The sequence below is a fragment of the Hetaerina americana genome, unplaced genomic scaffold (genome assembly GCF_022747635.1).
Source record: "Hetaerina americana unplaced genomic scaffold, ioHetAmer1.1.p SCAF_5, whole genome shotgun sequence".
In the NCBI taxonomy this organism is placed as follows: domain Eukaryota; kingdom Metazoa; phylum Arthropoda; class Insecta; order Odonata; family Calopterygidae; genus Hetaerina; species Hetaerina americana.
Window position 1 is genome coordinate 32,143,934 of NW_027287095.1, and position 18,624 is coordinate 32,162,557.

At 41.3% G+C, this 18,624-nt stretch overlaps 1 non-coding gene across 1 annotated transcript; it reads left to right on the forward strand.

The window, feature by feature from the left end:
* Positions 1–7,753: 7,753 nt before the first annotated feature.
* TRNAN-GUU (transfer RNA asparagine (anticodon GUU)) lies at positions 7,754–7,827 on the forward strand. Its single transcript has one exon. It is a non-coding gene; the product is annotated as a tRNA-Asn (tRNA).
* Positions 7,828–18,624: the final 10,797 nt, after the last annotated feature.

Here is an 18,624-nt window from a genome sequence, read left to right on the forward strand (position 1 = left end):
TACATGGAAAATGCCAGGTGACTCGGGAAGATATCAGCTAGATTATATCCTGGTTAGCCACAGGTTTAGGAACAGTGTGATAAATTCCCACAGCTTCCCGGGAGCGGATGCGGACTCAGACCACAATTTAGTTGTTATGAAATGTAGCGTACGTTTCAAAAAGATAAGGCAGGGGCGGCGAGTTAGAAAATGGAATGTAGAAGCATTAAATGGGTTGAAAAGGAAGGAATACAAACAGGCGGTAGAGAAAATCATGGAGGATGGTAAAGGGCTTATTACTATCGAAGAAAAATGGGAAAGTTTCAAGAAAGGGTTGTCTAAAGCCGCAAAAGACACTATTGGAACCGTTAACGCTAAAAGGACTAGAAAACCATGGATCACGGATGAGATGATTACAAAGATGGATGAGCGACGAAAATGGAAGAATGTAAATACAGAGTTAGGTAAAATGAAGTACAAAGAATTAAACAATAAATTGAGACGGGCAACAAATAAAGCAAAAGAAGCCTGGTGGAAGACGCAGTGCGAGGATATGGAGAGTCTCCAGAGGAAGGGTGAAATCGGTGCGCTGTACAGCAAAGTTAAATCGTTATCGGGAAGTAAGAAAGGAAGAGCTATGCTAACAGTTAGAGATAAGGCGGGTAAGGTAATAGTTGACGCAGGAAAGATCCAAGAGAGATGGAAGGAGTATATAGAAGAACTTTATACGAGGGTCATCCGGAAAGTAGTACCCGTTCGTGAAATAAAGACACAAAAGTAAATATTAACAAACATAAAAAATTTTATTTGAAAGAGGATACTTTAAACTACTTCTCAACATAATCTCCAAGCAAATTAAGGCATTTGTCATAACGTGTGACAAGTTTCTGTATTCCTGCTGCATAGTCCTTCGCCGCCAGCTCATTGAGATACGCGAGGGACCCATCTTGCACAAATTTTTGCATAATGCAGATGGTGTTTAACAATTTCATGAACAATTGTTCGAGAAACATTGGGAAAATGCTCACAGATGTCATCAATTGTGACGCGCCGATCGTTCCTCACGAATTCGTCAACTGAGCTCACCAGTTGGTCTGTAATGACAGACGGTCTCCCCGAACGCTCATCGTCGTGTGTGTTCCCCCTCCCCATGTTGAAGTTGCGACACCACCGCCGAACAGACGACTCGTCCATTACATTGTCTCCATACACCTCCTTTAATTGGCGATGAATATCACATGGGCGAACGTTTCTTGCATTGAGGAATTTAATCACTGCCCTCACTTCACAACTGGCGGCGTTCTCAATTTTTTTAAACATTGTAAACAATCACAGAAACAACACAGGCAATGCTAGCGTCACGCAACTTGGCTCAGAGAAGGCAGACAAGCCACTGAAGCTATCTGACCTCGTCCAGTGGCTACTCGCGTCGTCAGCACTTCATGCGGCACGAACGGGTACTACTTTCCGGATGACCCTCGTAGTAAAGAACTCAGACCAACAAAGTTAGACATTGAAAAAGAAAATGACGTAGAGGAAGACAGCTTAGGTCCAGGCATACTAGACAATGAGATAGAAAGGGCATTAAGGGAGATGAAACTAAATAAGGCCGTGGGGGTAGATAACATTCCCGTGGAACTTTTAAAATGCTTAGGAAAATGTGGGAGGAAGAGGCTATATGGGCTGATCCGTAGTATTTATGAGGAGGGAATCTGGCCGGAAGACTTTGTGAGATCAGTTTTAGTTTCTATTCCGAAAAAGGTAAAGGCCACGTGATGTGAGGACTATAGGACAATTAGTTTGATATCCCACGCAGCTAAAGTTGTTCTCAGGATCATAAACAAAAGGATAGAGAGTAGGGCAAATGATTACTTAGGGGATGATCAGTTTGGGTTTAGGAAGGGGAGAGGTACGCGTGATGCCATTGCAGTAATGAGATTATTAATCGAGAGGAATATAGAACACAACCAGGAGGTATTTGCCTGTTTCGTAGATTTCGAAAAAGCGTTTGATAGAGTGAATTGGGAAAAAATAATGAGTATTCTGCAGAAGATAGGAATAGATTGGAGGGAAAGGAGGCTAATCCGCAACCTGTACATGTCTCAGACTGCTCAGGTGCGAGTGGGGAACGGGGAGTCCGGTTGGGCAGTGTTAAGAAGAGGTGTAAGGCAGGGTTGCCCATTATCACCGTTGCTGTTCAACCTGTATGCAGAGGAAATGATTAAAGAGGCATGGGAAGAACTGGATGTAGGAATGAAGGTGGGCGGTGAATTCATAAAATCAGTTAGGTTTGCTGATGACCAAGCTTTAGTTTGTCAGTCAGCCAAGAGGCTGCAAGCATTGCTGAGTGAATTGGAAATTCAGTGCGACAGGTATGGGATGAGAATCAATATTAATAAAACAAAGGTTATGCGATTTTCTAGAAAGAAAAAGGCCAAGCTTAACATTAAAACAGGAGGGCAAAAACTAGAGCAGGTAGAACAGTTTACGTATCTCGGTAGTGTTTTGGACCAACACGGTCAAAGTAGTAGGGACGTAAGGAGAAGAATTGCGCTAGGCAAAGAGGCTTTCACAAGGAGGAGGGAGTTGATGACGGGGACTTTGAGTAAGGATGTTAAGAAAAGACTCGTAAAAACTTTGATATGGAGCGTAGCTATGTACGGTGCGGAAACGTGGTCATTGAAGCAGGAGGATAGACGTAGATTGGAGGCTTTTGAAATGTGGGTGTGGAGAAGAATGGAGAAGGTGAAATGGACAGAGAAAAAACAAATGAGGAAGTACTTGGTATGGTGGGCGAAGAGAGGGGTTTGTTGGGAGCAATCCTATGGAGGCAGGAAAAGTGGATGAAGGGGGTGTTGACCGGCAGTGGGATGTTGAAGACTGTGATAGAGGGTAGAATGTTGGGCAAACGAGGAAAGGGAAGAAACAGGATAGGGATGTTAGACGGGATGAAGGGAGGAAGAAAGTACTCAGAGATGAAGAGGGACGTGCTATAGAGTAGGATGATGGATTTTGTGTTTTGTTAGGAGCAATAAAATATTTGTTTGGTAGTTGTGTCCATCCAAAAACCTACCTTAACCGGTAGATTACCTTTAAAAAAAAAAAAAAACACGGTATCATTGCTCGTGCTGGTTTATTTCTTGGTCCCGTTAGCTTGATGGTAAGATCGCTCGCCACCCACCTAGATGGTTAAGGGTTTGAACGACATGCCTGCGAAAGACATAAATGTTCAGGGGATTTAATGTGAAATTCTATTCGCGATATGATAAAATAATATATGAAGGTTTATAATAAATAGGACACCTTCACAGATACATGAGAGCCAAAGAGTTTCGAAGGCATGGCACTTGATGAAACTTGTTTCAAATGTATATCAATCTTGAGAATTAACTCTCAGCAATGAAGAAACAACCCAATCCCTTCACTTAATCGACATGTTGGACAATAGAAAGACAAGAAAAATGTCTGCAGTCAAAAAGACAGATCATTTCAATTCTCCTCTCGCAGAACTCACGAAAATACCGAAGAAAGAGTGAAATTAGCAAATCAACACAAAACTTCCCTCAACAGACTATTATCCTTTATGACTTAACGACTGGGGGTCATAAAATTCCCTTTCCATACGACCTTGCAGCGTATAACTGGATATTGCGTTCGTGCAGATGAAACATTCCGATTGTAAATTTATTGACCGAAGACCATTCGTGCGGTGCTCCGAGGATTTCTCTGGATTCCCATTTTCGCTTCCTTTAATTGCTGATGCCTTTCGGCAACTTTCAAGGCATTATTAGATTGAGGATTTTGATACGCCATCTCCTAATTACCAGCCGCGAGAGTCGAAATTCTTAAATGAAGTATCCGCAACATCCCTTGGTCTGTTTTATGGATAGACGTGTACTTTTTAGGACTAACTCTCGACTAGACCACGAAGGGAAAGGACATTTCGATCAGGCAGGCTCGCGATTAATCCCTTCCCTGCGAAGCACCCGGATCCATGAGTTGGGGGATGGTTTCGGAGGTTTGGGGAGGGGGTGGAAGAAAGTAGCCATGGAGATGGGGGACAATGAATTGCTACATGGCGTGCCGCCCCCATTGTGGAGGAGGAAGTGTGGGAGGAAGAGGAGGGGAAAAAAATGATGAGGACATTTTCAGAGGGTGGGGACGCAATAACATCGGTTTTGGCGTAGTGCGGGGGCGGGAGTGAGGGCAGGGACGAGCCGGGAGATGGTCTGACGGCATCAACCTCATTAAAATAAATGATGGCGGGGCCGCGCACATACACACACACACACGCTAACATAAAAGATTGTTCGTACAGCCCAAAATCCTACCCGATCCCTCATCCCCTACACTACCCTTCCTACCCTATTCGTCCTTTTCATCTCCTCCTCTTTCTTTTACCTCACTCCCCCCACCACCCTTCCCTCCCTTATACATGCATAACACTCCCTTGCCGCACCCGGACCCCGCGGCGACGTTCGAGAAAAACCGACAGTGCAAACAAATCGATGTGGGCGGTACGGGATTGGGTTCGAGGAGATGGACGGGGAGGGTTTGGAAAGAGGGGGGGGTAGTGCGGAAGGGGGAAGGAGAGAGAGAGAGAGAGAGAGAAATGATGGGGGGGGGGTCCCACGCGGAGGAAGTTTGTCCAAATGGGGTTGGAGGGGGAGGGCGAGGCGCGAAAGAACGGAATGCCGGAGCAGAAAGATGGGGGAAGAGGATGAAAGGAAAGGGAGGGGAGAAAGAGGGAGAGGAGCGAGATGGAAAGAAAAACAGTGGGAACGAAATACCAAAAGAATAAAAAATGAAATTATCGCACCGAACGAGACAAATGAATCGGAAAGGAACACACGCGTTCCGGTCCTCCCAGGGCTTTTCTTCCCGTCTCCCCGCGACGGCCGTGGTGAGAAGAGGGGCTGGTGGGCATTGACTGCTACCACGGCCATGGGAGATGGAGGGATGAGGGGGAGGGAGCGAATGGAGGGGGGGAGCGAATGGAGGGGAAGGGAGAGTTCAGAGAAGAGAGCGTAGAACTGAATACATGCATAGTTTCGAGAGGACAGAGAGAAGGGGGGATCCGAAAGTAATCCAGTCGTTCATTTCCGTCCGCTTCCGAGGCGAATTATATTAATTTCGCGTCACATCACTCACCGTCACTCCATTTTATGATACTTCGGGTTTTTTTTAAGTTATTTTACTCTTCCGCCCACACGTCTGTGCATAATGTATGTTTCACGGAAGATTGTGCATTGCGATACGCCCTCGCCCTCCATTGCTGAACCCGTTTGGTTCTTTTTTTTCCCGATATATTCCTCTAATTTCCCGACTCTCGCTCAAATATCCCCCGTTCTCTACATATATCTCTCTTGCCTCTCTAGTCTGGCCTTTTCCGTTATCCTAGAGCACCCTGCCCATTCGCGAGCGGTCACCGGATGGAGTGGTTGATTCCTTTCATTATTATTATTATTATTAAACAGACCGCTGGTAAAGTCACCACACGACGTTAAAAGAAAACGCGACGGACGTATTCAGAAAGAAAAAACTTTCAAACACAATGTGCAGCGGGTGAAGTATTCTGTTATCTTATCTTTGCGAGGGAAAAAATAGAGCACTATCGTTCCCCTTTGCGTCGGAGGGAGGGAAATAAAATTTAAATTACTTTTTGCGGTGTGTGCACGTCACTGCGAACATTCGTTTGATGAATGTCTTTTGAAAACTACATGCACAGAAATGCTTTTTTTTCGACCGAATAGAAATCTTCCCCCGAATTCAAGTTACTAAAATGCCACCAATTAACAAAATATGTCCGCGTTTGTCATCAGCTCAGTTTCATCGACAAAGCAGGAATGACGAAAATTTTATTTCACCGACTTAAACGCTTTGAAAGGCATTAAGTGAGTACACAAGATGTGTGAACGGCCCGAAAGACAATCTTTGCACGTCAATACAACAAAGTAATACAAACTACGATTACTGCAAGCTAATATTTTGTTTTAGAAAACACAATAAGAATAACTTAGGAGTCATACTACCCATATAGAATTTTGCTGTGTCCAGATGTGACACTCTGTGCAGAGGGGGGTCTATATAACAGTGGTGTCACATTGTTAGCATTAAATTCGATTTTACTCCCAAAGGAGGAAAAGTTGTCTCCAACTGAGTGTGGAATTACATAGTATTCCACCGATAATATATCTGGGATATGTTTAAAAAGTACCCAAAACTCCTACGACTAAATGTATGGTCTGCTTATTAATGTATGTCCCACAAGTTCAACATAAATTTCATTGATCTTTTTGTCGCAGTATTTAAGCGATGACCAGGTAAATATAGACTTTTGATAATTTCATATCATAAGCCCTTCCGCCTAAGTTCTCAGACCTGACTCGATTACTTGTGATCAACTATCGAGTTTCTGACACATAACATAATAAAAATATACGCAGGATTAAAATGAAAGTAATCATCCAGGCGAATTTATCAATGTAACGACCGTGGAATGTTATAGTGCATGACGTCGTGGCAGAGAGGCTACACTTATGCCCATTACAAAATATCAGCATTAGTTTTGGACCGAATAGGTATTTACTGAGTCAATTTTATCCTTAAACAATGTCATATGTATTATCTTGTCTGGCCAGAAACTCCAGTCACAATGAAAAGAAGAGACGCCGAGGAGAGAACTGGAACACAGAATGTTGTTCAAGCAGGCTCCAATCCACCCCGCATGGTTTGAAGAGACACCCCGTTTGGTTCGAAACCCCTCGTACTTTATTTCATGTTCGAATACCTCGTGTTTATTCATAAGTACCTGCAAATTAAGTAACTGGATTTTTAAGGTAGACTACAAGACTTCATGATTCGAATTGAACCCAATTTTTTAGGGGCAATCGTAATTACACGCTGTAAAATTATTAAGGCAACAAAATGGATAAAGAGGTAAAAGAACTGATCCGTTCTGGCTGTAGGAACTCGCAACCATTACCTTACCAGGAATCGGTAATGCCATTTTATATGGGGTCGGAATGCGTAGCTCTGAATTCGTATAAGCTGAACATGGAATACTCAAAAACGTTTAATTGTAAATAAGAAAACCAAGGTCTAATCGTGTACCATTCGGTGAAACGAAATGAAGTATTTCATTTAAGGTTATCATAATCCGGTTGAAATTATCTCTTTATTTTTAACATTATTCAAAAACAGCAGTAGCGCCAATTTACAGTGATAAGTATAACAAAAACAGTTAAGAGGGCAACATTCAATAATAGCTTAACGATAAACAACGAGAACCGAGCATGGACAGGGGAAATATTTAAGTTGTTGAAAGGTGGGATAAGGCTTGGGCGGTGAACTTGTTGCATGATAAATTAAAAGGATCAACAGCGTGAGGGAGTGAATTAAGAAGGGGGGAGAGGCAAACTAAAGGTGAGGGCTTAGTGAGAGATATCCTAGGAATAGGCAGATGGAGTAAGGAGTGGGTGCGCGTGGATCGAGTTGGTATCCTGAAGTTGAAGAAAAAGAGCAGTTCAGGGCAATGGTCTGCTCTTTTTCTTCAACTGCTCCTGCGCTAACAGGAATAATACGCTACCACCCTACTGAACCCATATGGGAAAAAATATAGGTAGCACACGTATCTCTAACTTCGTATCAATGAGAGAATGTTTGAACGCCGAAGAAAAGTCTCGGTATTAAGACTGTCAGCATATTATTCCTCCGAAGCTTGAGGGAAAGTTGATGTAAGGTAAGAACCTAGGAAATTTTTCGTTAGCCATCGGCCTCCGTGGCGCAATCGGCTAGCGCGTTCGGCTGTTAACCGAAAGGTTGGTGGTTCAAGCCCACCCGGGGGCGAATATTTTTACTCGCGCGTTAAACCCTTTCAAGATACTAAATTCATTATCATTTAATGAAAATACCTAGTGAAACTTCCTTGCTTATTTATCACATTTTTCGGCCCAGAACTTCGACCTGTGTTGTAAAAGAAGCCAATATTTTGCATAATCTTTGATTTTTTTCTCAAACTTAGCCAATTTGGACTTTTTTATCCTTAAACTTCAATATTACTGCTACTTCAATATTACTGCTGCTTCAATATCCATTAAGTTAGGATTGATTGGCATTATTATTTCCTTTTGATCATGGATAATAAAACCTCTTTATGGCATTTCTAGAAGCTTTAAATAGTTTTTGCACATTATAATGACCTACCTATGATAAAGCTGAAGCAAACATATTTTTAATGCTAGCAATTTTTTTACATTTAGCGTATCTTTTTTCAATATTGTTAAGTTTATCCCTACAAATGAATGAACTCCTAATTTTATTTATACATGATATGTTTAGTTTTCTTTAGAACGACGAAATATTTTGGGACTATTTGTCAAACCTTACATTCACACTTTATTTTCACTAGACGAAAACACTCAATAGCATAGATACCAATCTCACCCCACCAATGTCCTATAATAGCGTTATACAGCTTTTGCTATACAGTTCACATCACGTATATAACAAAACCTAATATTTACTTTCATCGATCGAAGAATATTCTCTCCGATGAAAAATATTTAAAAAACATTGAGCGACAACTTGTATTCCTTCGGTTCCGTTTGCAATGAGAAATTAAATCGAAAGCAGATGCATTATTTCACGGCTTCATTACTTTAATTACGGAAGCCTTCCCAAGTAAAAATAACCAGAAAATAAAATAATCGTCGCATTCGGACGGTGGTGAGACACCATCACAGATGAAAATCTCTTCGATTTCAAATATGGCCTCAAAAGCTCAAGAAATTTGATTCCATGTTTATGAACGCGTTCGACACTCGCAGAAAAGAACTCCGCTTCGCTCGGATGTAAAACGCCGCCGTTCATCGTCCGGGAGGAGTGCCCGCATCCCGAAATATTCCGTTATTTCAGACAAGCGAAAATCTTTCGTGAATATACCCGGAAAAATTTTTACCTTTTTTCTTTTCGCCTTGAAGTTTCCTTTCCTACACCCGTGATAAAAATATCAGGAAGTTTTGATCTTAGTCAGAATAACGGAGAGGAGAACGTACGTATCTTAAGGCGAGTGACTTGGATGTGTGCCATGAAAACAGTGACTGCGCCACCGTGATAAACAACTTGAACAGTATACATAGCACAGCAAAAACTAGACATTGCATTTCAAAGAACTCTTAGACAGATAGTTAATAAACTATCCACCTAATTTGTGAAGGCATACTTGTATTTACATGACATTGGAAATCGTTAACATAATTTCGTAAATCATATTATTTTTATATATATTCCAACTATATTATGTCTAAAATATTCCATATAGTCATTGTAATAGAGATTTTCATTTTCAATGTCTAACTATGGACTGATTGCGCGATAAACGTTATTATTTCTCTGGTGTCATACGAAAATGTTTTCGAAATTTGGAATTATAATTGTTGCCGTGCTATTAAAAAAGCAAAACTATAATTTTCAGCAATAAGGATCTTGGATGATCTCCCTCGAAACCAACCAATTGATTCCGACCTTGGATCAAAAAATGCAACCCTTAAAATGACCTTCATTGTGATCGGGAATATCATTCAATTAAATTTTGCAGCAGCATTCTAAGCTTACATCTTAAGGATACATAACTATTGTCAATTTTCGCATGAAAAATTAATTAAAAATAGCAATTTTCCACAAAAATAAAATTTAATGCGACCGGTTTCAATGTTACTACATCATCATCAGGACCTGATGATGATGTAGTAACATTGAAACCGGTCGCATTAAATTTTATTTTTGTGGAAAATTGCTATTTTTAATTAATCATGATATTCCACCATATCACGCCTGAAACGTCTCTTTTTATTCGCATGAAAAGTTCGAACGGTTCAAAACGGATTGTGAAAAATGCGAGTAAACGACTGATAACCGTCTACTTTTGACAATATTGTAATAAAAGTTAAAAACAATTACTGCGAAATCCACAGCGAGTTGAACGCGCTGATTCACTTCAAAACGGTTGCGAAAGTGAAAGTTGCCACTTTCCTGTTATGCGTTCCACGGCACGGGTCGAGGGATCAAATTTAATAGAGTGAGGTATTGCTGTTGATCATGGTTAATGGAAAATTAAGAGAAATGCTTGACAGTGACTTTTCTGGTGCTATGGCAGACCTCACCATATCGGTCAAGGAACTAACAAATTTCCACCACGTCCCCAGGGATCCCAGAGTGATGGTCCTGGATGCACCCAGGGCAAACTTCCTCAACTCTTCCGCACCCCCTTTAACCCACAATTCCATCCGCCGCTAAGCTTTCGCCACGCCTTCCTCTCTCTCCCTCCTCGCGCCTTTCCAACCACAACTCACTCCGTCCACTCACATTTCTCTACCCTCAACTCCTAAAACCATAATAAAAAAACAAGAAAGGTATACGGAATGGAGGCACCTTTTCAACGACGGGAATTTTTCATCTAGCCATGAATTTCAAGAATATGAAATTTAGAGCATGCAGAAATTTTGTGCAGACACTAGACGTTTTATAAATGAAATAAAGTTACATCCAAAATAAGGATATGTTTCAATTTTTGATATTAAAACACGCGAAAAATATACAAATATTGCTAAAACTGCTTCCGTTGCTCTTAAAGACGCTTCGCCATTATGTAAATTTAAAATTATTCGTATTTGAACATATACAGATCGAGTGAAACATAATTAAAGTCGATAATTGCCACAAATTTATCTTTTCTGTGAGAATTTGTGTAATATATAGGAGGAATGAAACATAAGATGAAATTTAGATATCTTAATGAGTACTACATTACGCAAAAAGATCTCTTCCACGAACATATGAATAATTCTATGCGTCTATGAACAGATACGTAAATTACACAGAATGACTCAATGAGGGCTTTAAAACCTTCGAGGATAAAGTAGGTTTAGTAATATTTTATAATGTGTCTTTCCCAAACCCATACCAAAGATATAATTGTATGATGAAAGAAGACACTTAGCCGATACATGAGGTATTTTTATTACGACCTAGTTTTCGTTACAGCGGAATATTTTCAGGTCCTCTATGTTTAAAAGCAAAGTGTTTTCTTTCTTCATGAAGGATTCTCACCATGTTGCGACTAAAACTGTGCTATTGATACAACTATAGCTTATTTTTTCTCTATGGGCCGGTTTCAAAGAAATAGACCCACGCGTAGAGGCGAATGGTTTAAAATAGAATACCCGTTGTTGAAACATGGAAGGGGGACATTTCCGCATTACAGAAACCCTGACTCCCCGCGCTTTTTTTCATGCGATTCCTCCCAGCCCCATCCTACTTCCCCACCCCCCCTCCCCCCCCTTCCGTCCATGGCCGCTGACCACATGCTACCGGGACGGCGGCGGCGTCCCCCCCCCCTCACTCCCGTATGCCCTCTCTCCTGAGTCCCCAAAGGGTTGACTGGATGACCATTTGTCATTCTGCTGGGTAGGGCTGTAACGGAGGGCGGGGTAGTGGGGTTGACGAGGTAAATTTCTGGCCCATGCAGGGGAAAGGGTATGCGAAAGGTTGGGGTTGGAGGCGGCGATTTTTTCATGACGGGTAGGGGGACTTAGGTAAGGGAACGAAGAGTTGTGCTGCTTTAAAAAAATCACCATTAAAACAACAGGAATTGCTCGTACGTTCAATGGGCATCTCTGCATTAAAATCGCTTTTTACGTGCGTCAGGTAAGTGATAACTCTTCCTGATGCAGAATTCAATGGAATATTTACGTCCAACTGACGGCTTATCAAGAATAACATGCTTTTAAATAAAAATCAAGACATTTTGAAGGTGTATAATAGACATAGTAGTCCATATTAAAGTCTATTATTTTTTGAAATGACAATCATAGTCCATATTCTTTGTGGACTACGTTCTTCAGCAGTGCGACTGCTTTCTTCAACATTTAGTTTTTGTATCGAAATTAGTGGCCGTGAATTTAAATTTCTTTACACATATTTCCCTGCCCTTTCTCTCTCTATTTTTTCCATTCCATTTCACTCCTCGTAAGTTCATCGTGTCAATCGGTTATTCCAATAGATTCGTTATAAAAGGGTTAAATAGCAGAACTTTCACGAAAAGAACAACAGAGCGCTCATTGTAAAACTTATGAAAAAGTAAAAGTCACTTGAGTTTAATAATTGCACCGAAAGTATTTTTATGAGCCTACTTTGCATCGGTAGACCTGGGAAAAATAAATGTATACTCTAGTGGCTTGATAGATGCAAGATTTATAGATTTATATATACTTCTCGCACGATTCGCGGCAGCAAACGGAGGAGAGTTTAGTGCCAGTGCAATAACAATGCTTAGAGAACCAATACGTTAACTGAAATTTCTATTATGGGCATAGAACATTCCCCTAGAATTCAGGTGACTTGGGATGATGTTCCAACACCCTCTGTGACATAACCCGTGGCTGCTCGCAGGACATAGAGTAGGTGTACCTGATTCAATGTAAATATCTCCATGGTTGAGGTCATATCCCACCGTTAACTCAACTCAATGAACATCATATCGCGGAAACTCTGAATGTAACCCTCGGCCATAATTTTGAACCGGAGAGCCATCTGGTTAGATGGCGAGCTAGGCGTTACCTGAGGAGTAAACCGAGTCGGCTCAATCCACCCGTAATTGCTCTCGTAGGCTGTATAATTCTTGGTATATGGTTGCATAACTAATTAAAATGAATCTACCAAAGAGGTGTTCGTAATCGATGATCGTGGTCCTTTGAAATGTTTGTTTCCATGACTGTCACGCGTCATGAAAAGGTAAGGAACGAGGCGCGAGGTGACCACAAAAAAAAGAAAGACGAAATTCCGGTGGCTTGCCAAAATGTCTGCACCAATTTTTTCCTAGTTATTTTCCCCGCCAGCAATGATACAGATGGGCTCATCTAACCATAATCAATACGCTGCATTTCATTATTTGTGTTCTTTGTTCCGTTGTGAGCCAATTTCCGCAGAAATAATGTCAAATATCTGCTGTAAATTGAGAAAAGTTTCTTTACATCGCGATAAACATACAGGGTCGCACCCAAAAGTGGTAGGACTGATTTTTTTACAAGAATTTTATTGACGATATACTTACATCAACTTAATAATCTTCAAAGTATGCTCCTTGAGCTGCTACACATTTAGTATAACGTTGCTCCCATTCCCCGTACGCCCGCTGGAAATTTTCTTTGGAGATGCCGTTGATGACCCTCGTCGAAGCCTCTTGAACGGCCTTTATCGAGTCAAAACGTCGTCCCTTGAGCTGTCTTTTCATCAGGGAGAAGAAGAAGAAGTCCGGTGGTGCCAGATCGGGAGAATAGGGCGGGTGCGGCAACGTGGCAACGCCGTATTTGGCCAGGAGCTGTCTGACGACGAGCGCGCCATGGCAGAATTTTCGGCACCATCTTGGCGCACACCTTGCGCTTGGCCAAATCCTGTGAAATAATGCGTTGGACGTTGGATGCAGACAGACCCAACTGGTCTGCAATTTCTTCACTGGTTAAGCGTCGGTCTGTGTTCAGCGGTGTCCTCACTCTGTCCACATTCGTGTCGATTCTTGCCGTCGACGGCCGTCCGGAGCGATGGTCGTCTTCAACGAGCTCCCTACCCTCTTTAAACAACTTGTGCCACTCAAATACTGTGGAACGGCTTAAGGCAGTGTCCCCATAAGCCTGCTTGATCATATCGAGGGTCTCAGTTGCCGTCTTCCCGAGTTTCGCACAAAACTTCACGGAATAACGTTGATCTAAATTCAGATTCATTTTGTTTTTCGACGCGGCCAAAAAACTTGCTTCACTAAAAACGGTGTCCTCACTCAACGACAGCCCGCAGGCGACTGAGGTTGGTGTTGGTCTGTTGCTAACAGCCCCCTCCACCTTACCCTGCCAGGCAGACCCCCCTCCGCCGCTCCGTTCGCGCCAGAGAAAATCAGTCCTACCACTTTTAGGTGCGATCCTGTACGTGTAATTCATAAAAATTCATAACGTAAGCGCACCTATAGCTTTAAACATTGACGGTGGATTCCTCAAACACAGAGAATTGGGAGAATGTGTGGAAGAAAAAGGCGCTCCGCATCAATCACACTAATTTGCTCTTAAATTAACAAAAACATATTTTCGCCGTTATAGCACGAGAATTTTCAATTTTTCATGGTACTTTTAGGCTTTCCAGACGCTTTCAAACTCCAGCACCTTTTCATGTTTTCCAGGCACGCGCTGAATTTGGAGGCGCCGAGGATAAAAATAGACCAAACAAAGATGGATAGCTCTCATCGTTCGCCATTTTAGCGGAATGTTTTTCCTCTGCCTCCTTCTCGTTACACGAGATTTTCTCCCTTCCATGTGTTCACGACATCAAATAACCATCAAAACACGTCATGATATAAAATCATACGATCTTTAAATAAACGCCAACTATTTCCCTTTGAATTAATATTTTCTGTAAACTTGAGACGATGAGAGACCTAAAACAAAACGAGATTATTTTTTTTTATTCGGGCTGTTTTCAACGGGGCTTAGCATGTCTATCGATGTGCTATCCCAGAAACCGCTGCTTCGGGATATTGGCTCCCTGCCACAAGAAAATGAATCGCTTAGTTACTGCGGCTGTGTCGAGATTTCATCGCCCTCTCTGAGATTGGGAATTTGAAAATCTCCAGGAGCGCGTAAAAAGTTTCGTGGGAGGCCAACCACGATGCGTGCTGTCAACTATGCGTCACTCGAGAGTATTCATTATAACGAATGTCTATCAACTAGAGTTAGTTCACATGTGAGATAGAATTACTTAGGACTATTTAAAATGAGTTGAACTAGTCGCAGAAGAGACTTTTATAAAATAATTACTTCACTTAGCGGGTGAATTAATAGTGAACAGTTTCGCTGCGAGACTAAAAAAACTGTTAATACTGAAAATATCGGAGAGTATCAGTGAAAGGTGCGGTCGCATAATCTTGCCGGGAAATGGGGAATCTGGAAAGAAGGATATTCAGGGTTGAATAAAAAAACAGAGGCAAATGAGAAACGAAGGAAATGAAAAGCAGTCCAAAGAATGAAGACGAAGACGGTGACTTTGCAGATTATTCTGAGGGACGGAGGGGACGAATTGGTGAACACAGCCTTAATAAACGTCAAGCGTCGGCGCCGCTGCGTAGATTAGATATTCAAAATGACGCAAGGTTCACATCTGACGAAGGGATTCATTTTATGACAACCTCTAAAAGCAGTGGTGCACGTAGTATTTTCGCACTTGAGATACCAGCGCCGTTGCTTCGGACATGGTGTTGAACATTCGAATTATTCCAGAAGAGAAGAAGTGGAAATGGGACGACGAAATGGGCGACGCCGTCTGAGCACCCTCACGGACATAGACGTCTCGCGAAATCACCCCAGCCGCCACTTCCCATGGACCGAGAGCTCGCCCTTCACCTGCTCTCGCTCGTTGTCTCGACGTTTCCGGTGATCATCCTCCTCGACTCTACTCCAACCCTCTTCTCCGAAACTCCCTCGCTGGTCACATTTCTTTTCGGGAAAAATGTGAAAAAATTTCGCTAACCCCCCTTCCCCACGCCACGAACTAGTCAGAGTGAGGTCGTTTCAATCGTAAATTCCGTGTTCTCGACCGAAACATAATTTGGTGGCCGAAAGGACAGGATGTCGCAAAAAGGACACGGTTGAGCTCTCTTGTTCTCATCAACTCAGTGCGAGACGTGAAGCGTCACACTATTGTGGGAACGGTTGGGAGTCACCGCGAAGATTTTGTGCAGGACTTGTGTGTACCTCATGAATTCAAATCGTATGAGTTTAACGCTGATATGGAGAGAATAATTCTGACCCCGCATCAAATGTGTACATGAGATCCCGACAAGGGGGTTAAGGGAACCCCGACTACTGAGCAAAGGATAGCTCCCACAATTCGTGAACAAATTTATACGGATCATCGCGTACGGCTTTTCGGGTTGTCCATGAGTGAAATGATACCGAATACCAATAATTACCGAGTGCACTAATGACTGGTGACTAACATCACCTGTCACACGCCTCGATGGCGTCACGCAGCGGGCAATTTAGGATGCCGAAAACTGTGGGGTCGGAGGAAAGAGGTATTCCCGGCGGACGAGGTGGGTCGGGGGAAATGAACTGGGGATAGAAAATAAGCATTTGACTCATTCGAAGGGGTTTCGATGTTGGTCAAGCTTCCCGAATCGTTTTAGGATCGATGACTCTTTTTTTTCTCATTCGCGTCCTGAAGGTAAGGTCTGTCAAGCGCAACATTTAATTTTATGTCAAGTCTCCAAACGAAACGGATCTCCGATCATAAATATAACACACGCATGGTTACCGCCGTCAGGCTGTCACTGCACATCGAAATGTTAATCAATTCTATTCACGGAGACTCGATTTGAAACAAGGGGCGCTATTACTTTTTTATTTTTTTTAATTAGATCATACCTATTTCATCGGAAATTGCTACTATTTACGGTTGCACTCCCACAAATGACTTTTCTATTAATAATTTATAATTATCATGAGATATTACCACTGCTTCCAAATCACGATAAACTACCTTAATTTTGCGGATGATTTTTCCGTATCTATTCTTTTAAAGAAACTTTTCCGGATGTACTTTACGAAACTACATTTTTACACTAGGGTAAGAGCTATACTATGGGTTTATACAGAAAAAGTTGTTCATTACAACACCAGACTTTGTTGCAGAGTAACATCTATGGGGCCTGAAGATGTTACTCTGAAACAACGAGTAAACCTTGTCGTGTGATAAACACGTTTGCATGTGGAAACACAGAGTATTGTTTTTACTCCAATATATGTATTTTATTTTTGAACATTAAATTAACCTGCAGTTATGTACAGGTATAAAGATCCCTGCCACTAGCATACTATTTTGGCACCTATCGTAATCCAAATATTTATAGTTCCAGAATGTTTCGCATAATAATTACTAAGATCAATACAAAATAGATATACAGCAACTTACATCATATATATTTAACATACACACTCTGCGCCCCAAATTGGTTATGCGGATACTGGGACTACCCAAGCTCGCAACCAAATGCCTCAATGGGAGTTGTCGGAGAGGGAACAAACCTCCTTCGTGTAATAACGAATTATTTGAGGGATGGAGGAGTATTTAAATCCGTATGCTGGATTTCCTAATATTATCTGGCTCTACTAATCTGTCCTAATATATCCCACTAGGTCACAAGTCAACTCAAATGTCCCGTACCATGCATAATGTCTTAGCGTCGTCCCTTGTCCTCCCAGCCTAGTTTTTCTAGCCGTAATTATTTTGATTTCAATTTTACAGGAACTCCTCGCAAACTTTTAATCGACATATTCATACAGAAATATGATAGTAATGAGGAAAAAGGGAAGCTGCATAAGAAAACATAGGAAATATCAAACCAAATCCTGGTGACCACTGACCAACGTCAATTGACCTCAGCATGCACTTCCACGCGGTAGCTATTATCGAACGTCCTAAGTTGCCCATAAACACGTGAAGCAGCATCTTCAAAAAACGAAAGTTCCCATCAGAAAATGATACAGTCGTTGTTTGCGAAATGTTCGCAAAATTTTCTAAATATCCGCCGAGGTATCACTTGATTTCATCAGGTACACTTGATAAGGCGATTGATTGCACACCCTTGTGCAAAACAAAATTACTTTTTCTCTCATTTTAACCTCATAACTAAACCATGTCTCTTTTCTGCTGTGACATGAACATTCTCAAATAATATAGACGTGGATTTAATCTGCATACTTCTTTCCACCTTCCTTTGCTGCACAACACTGGATTTTTAGAAATATATTTTACTGTTAAATTTCAACATTAAAAAAAATTAACATGCTCTTTAGCCTGGAAAAAAAATAGAAATATAGCTTTAGGAGAAATAAAAGAGCGGCCAAAACAATTGTATGTGTGGAGTATGCTATGGATTCCGTTCAGTTCAATGACATATTTTAATTTTTAAAATGTAGACCGACTTTTTGGGACATACCAGTAATATTTATAAGCATTTTAACTTCCAAATAGTTATTAGCATATTCTTACAATATAAATCCCAGTGTAGTCTCAATGCTAACGCTCTACTTCAGATTTAAATAAGCGAATATTTACTTTGGACAAAATATACCGCTCCGAGCCCTTTCACTCATTATTTGAAAATAACGTATCAATTTTACTGAAGGGAAGGAGAAGAGAAAGGACAGGAAAATTCCGGAAAGGGAATATTTCCTCTGCGCAAAAAAATCTTAGCCCGACAAGTATCCGGAACCAATAAGGCAGAAAAATGGAACGCCTGGAGTTTCAAGAAAGAGATTAGATGGAGGAAAAAATTGAATACACATATATCTATATAAATGATATCTATAAAATAAATGTATATCTTTTATTTAACCAAAATATTTTTGGATCATTTCTCACCTTCACTTTTCGTATTAGCATTGCACATGAAGCCTATCAGGTTTTACAAAATTCAATGCCAAAAAATGTTTTATCAACGCTGAGGTTTGATGTACAGGTTTAATGTCGGTCATTGAAATATTGGTCGATTCCACCAAATTGGTTATGAAACTCAGTTATAATGTTGATCATAAAGTAATCATG